The sequence below is a fragment of the Teleopsis dalmanni genome, chromosome 1, assembly GCF_002237135.1.
Source record: "Teleopsis dalmanni isolate 2A chromosome 1, ASM223713v2, whole genome shotgun sequence".
Taxonomy (NCBI): Eukaryota; Metazoa; Arthropoda; class Insecta; order Diptera; family Diopsidae; genus Teleopsis; species Teleopsis dalmanni.
Genome location: NC_051846.1, coordinates 178,929,134 through 178,934,243, shown reverse-complemented (window position 1 = coordinate 178,934,243; position 5,110 = coordinate 178,929,134).

Below are 5,110 nucleotides of genomic sequence, written 5' to 3'. Positions count from 1 at the left end.
ACATATATTTATATATATATTTTTATATATATAAAATCCCTATATAAAAATATATATGTATATATGTAATAAATATCTATAACTGCTAATAATTTTATTGGAATTATTTGATATTTGAACTATTCAGCCACAACGAATATTTGAATTTGTTTTGAACGGTTCAAATGATTTAATTAATTTTTACAGTTCAAACTATAGTATCCGAATTATTCGACTCCTGTGATTTACTTGATAGTTCTCAAGTTCAGTAAGTTATAATATTTTTAATTTTTATAAATATGTTAGTATGTAAAATTTTCTTTTTTGGGTGATATATTTTAAAACAATTTTAAAAATTTTTTATTTTATTTATTAAAATAATTTTTTTTTAGAGTTTTTGAAACATACTATTTACAAAAATGTTTACAAAATCTATTTTGTACAAATTCTGGGTATATTTAAATTAATTAAATGATATTTGTGTCAGTTCAAATTAAGATACATCTTTGATATCAACCGATCTTTTAAGCACATGTTGTAGTATTAGTAACTTTATCAAATTTTAAAAGATTTTATCAAAATTCGGTTAAGACCGGTTAAGATCTGATTAAGTATTTCTGTAATTTTATCCTCCTAGGTGGAGCATATAGTCTCTGTTATCGATTTATATATAATGGGAATAGGTAACGCTGTCGTTTCATGAATAATTTGCATCTTTCAATTCGCGTTTCACTATTTTCCTACAAGTAATGGTCCGGGCTTCGGGGTGTCTAGAAATGCGCAGGTTCTACCCCACTGTCTGTCGAGCAATATTGCTATTTGGTCTTTCGAGTCTGTGTTCTATTTAGCTCATTTATATTCCTGAATTTCTTCGGTTGACCTTATTAAGTAATTTCGAGTGCACCGATTGATATTGAAAATATTTTGGGGTTATCACCATCAGATAACTAATTTGCTTGATTTAACCGGATTTTAACTAAATCTCTGGTCGAAATATTCTCACTAGACGCATAATGTTGGTTCAACCATGCCACGTGTTGCTTTCAAATCTTCATATCAGGTCAATTTAATCGCTATATGGGTAAAGCATATTCTTCTGGGTGCAGAATTGCAAGGTATTGAATTTTACCACTACTACATTTTAGTGGTACTCTATATGGCTTTAAGATATATTAAAAAATCTAAGTTATATCTTAATGAGTTGGATGTGGTATGCTTGTTTGACACTATGTTTCATTTATCTTTAACATTACATATCATAGTCATGAGATTTTCAAATTTTGTTATTTTTTCAAATATAATGGTCTGTTTTATAACCTGCAACCTGCAAGTCGTGCACAATAAAAGTATATAATTCTTTAACATTTTCGAAACTATTATTGTCACAAATACTGCAGTAGGGATATATTTTACATTCAAAGTAAATAAAAAAAAAAAATCAGATATATTGCGTCTGAAGTAACAATCCTTCTGATATTCGGTACAAGAGTTTTCGATACACTCTGCATTCAGAACACATTTTTCTTCATCGGCAGAAGCATTTTTTCTAAAAGGTTGACAGTTGTAATGCGAATTTCAGAAAAAAAAAAATTATCATAAGTCCTAACCGATAGGGACAATTTTTGGTAACCAGACAATTTTTATTGAGTAACCTGAGCACACACTCGGCACTATTAACTGGACGAAATGGCTGGTCTATCGATGTTCACTTAACACCCAGCGCATAGTTATGTTATGTTAAAAACAAACATGCGTGCACACGTTGGCTAATATGGGCAACTCAGTATGATCGAATGTATTATAGGACAAAATGGACGCAGCGTGTACGCTGCGTGCACGCTGGCTAGAATCCATTGCTTAATATGATCGATTATATTTTACAGCTTGATCGATTTTAACTTGCACGTTCGTTTTGCTGCAAGCATGCACTGGACCTTAGTAAATAAAATCTTAGTAAAAAATGTAAAGTCCTTTCCTTTCATAAGAACGCTCGTTTAACAGAGCTTTCACTGTAATATGATATTAAATCAGTAGAAAAAATTTATAACCAAATGAATATTTACCCAATTCTCTTTAATATTTTAACTAAAATATTAATATTAAAATATTAATATTAAAATATTAATGTTAATATTATTAAAATATTAATATTGTGTGAAATTTATGAAAATAATTTTTTTAGAATATATGTAGTAACTCTATTATCTTCTCTAATAATTAACTCTATTAATATTTTTGTGATTTTTAAAAAATATTTTATTTTTTATATACTATTTTTGCAAATTCTTAAAGACGTCATACCTATAAACTTGAAATGAACGCTGTTAACGCATTTGAGTCATGAAATCCGTTAATATTCACTTTGACCTTGAAGAAAATAGCACAGATTGTCTCTTCTAGTTTTCATGTTCTAAAGCCGAGTTTACTAGATATTAAAGACATGAAAATTGAATCCATTTCTATTACCAAAACGGTCAAGAGCTCAAGAAACTTTCAAAAGTGGAACACATTTTTACTGCACGTAAGTGCCGCAACCGTTTCGCCTATTTCGTTGCGACGCACGTTGGAAGATCGTAATTCATTTTGCTATTCTACTTTTGGCCACGGTTAAGTGCTTGGCAAACTGTATCTGCAGTGTTTGTTGCTACCAATTTCACAGCTTCGATCAGAAACAATAAAAAAACCCGCGTTTGTATAAATTTAAATAAAAACATTAAAAAAATTGAATATTAAAAAAAAAATAAAACTCTGAGATACAAAAGAAAACGGCCGTAAAACTCAGTTGAAGTGCATGAAGAGTAACCACGCAGCTTTGATTTGTTTTGTATGTGAGGTCAGTGCGAATTCCATGGAACCACTATACAATACTATATACGAGTAGGTACCTAGATATGTGAGTAACTCGAAAGTGGAGTTGTTAAAATCAAAATAATTTACTTTTTAATTGCTTTTTATCTTTTCATATATGCACTCACAACGAATTATATTTGAAAAATCCGCGTAACTACACACTTCTGTGCACATAAAATATGCCAAAATATGCGCGCATGCGCATCGGCTTTTTTTTCTCTTCAATTTCAACAAAAAATACTACAAAATACTTGAATTAAAATATTAAATTATTACAATTTTGATTTTAATTTTAATTTTTTTTTTGTTTTTTGTTTGTTATTATTATAGTTTAAGCCATTGTAGTTGTTTAAATGACCACAACTTTCTTTTTGTTTTTCTTTTTTTTTGAATTTTTGTTAATTTTTTTTTAATTTAATTAATTTTTTCATTTGTGTACATTTCACATGTGTGGTTTTTTGAACTTTTAGCAAATATTTTTAAATATCATAAAAAAGAATTATATGAGGAAATTAAACACTTAAGTGTAGACACCTGAAGGCAGTTTTATTACGTTTATAGGTCATAAACAAGTGTTTCAATATGGCAATGACCAGTCAAGAGTTAATATATCGCAATAAAAAAAGCATAAAAGCATAAATGTTGCTACGTTGCATTTAATATAGGACAAATGCAACATAAATTATGGCTGAAGATAGTTTCTTATTTAATCTTATATGGTCGCTTTCAACATTGTCTGAACTTAAAATATAACCCGAGAATATATGTGTGTGCACATAAAATATTTTTCTAACTTCTTACTTCTTTGTATCTGCATAACATCTTGAGAACTCTAACATAAACGAATCTGTAATTACATTTGTATATTTCCTTTTTTGTCAAACTACATATAATAATGAAGAAGACAAGACAAGATGATGTTCTTAATATCTAATAAATTTATAACAGTGTTGACACCATAAAATCTAATTATAGTATTTAGAAAATAATTAAAATATTTCAATGCAAAAATAGAATTAATCTCTGTAAGTGAATTATATACTGAGTTTCTTATCCACAATGGGCCATTTGGCCTAAGTGGATTCACTAGGGATCGCCGGTATAACCTAACCTAACCTAAGTGAATTATAATAAATCAGTATGTTATATTATGTAAAAATATATTTTCTATTAATATGTTATAATAAATGTTTATATAATTATTTACTTATTATTAATAATTTAATTTACTAATTTAAAACTAATTAAATAATAAATAATTCAGAATAAATAGCAAATAAATATAAATAAATTATAAATTAGTGAATAGAACAAATTTTTTTTGTTTTAGTTTATTTATTATTATTTTAACATTTATTTCTTACATTATATACATATATTTGGCTTAATTTTAAATTATTTATATTTTAAGAAATACCTAAATTATTTAAATAAGTTCTTTTTATTTAGTTTTATAAATGCTGAAGGTATTTTTAATTTTAATAAAAATTATTTCAATTTTAATTTTATTAAACATTATTTTTCTTTATTTTTAATTTTATAAAAGCACCTTTAACATTTATAAAACTAAATACCTATTGCAGTAATCGAAACAGTTGTATGATCAACCAAAAAATTAATTAACTAACAAATAATATAAATTTATTGTTGTATTTTACTACTCTTCGAAATACCTCTCTATTGAAAACAATATTTTATATTAAGAAAATATTTTCTTATGTCAAAACGAACGTTAAAAATCCATTTAAACTGAATACGATAATACCATATATTCTATTTTAAATATATTTGTGACACTACATCAAAGCACGTGGCCACTCTAATTAGTCTTTTCTCTGTATTTAGTTTACAAAACTATTTAAAATGTGTAACATAATGTAAAAAATAAATTTAATTAAATAAAAAAATTCAAACTACATAGAAATGAAAACAAATAATATTTATCATATGAGTATATATATAATTTTGTCTTACGCAAATGATTTCATTAAAATTATTTTAAAGGAACACAATATTATACGTATTATAACACGATAATAATAGTTATTATTAATAATTATTTATTTGATTAAAAAAATTAATAATAATAAAAACAGAATGAAATTAAAAAGAGTAGATATTATTACTATTCATCAGGTTTTTATTTAAAATCAAATTATTTTATACAAAATTATTTAAAATTAAATTAATGTTTCTAAATGCATAAGAAGTGTTCTTATAATATTCTAATAGCAACTGAGATTATCTTTTAACAATATATTTATATATATGTACTTATTTA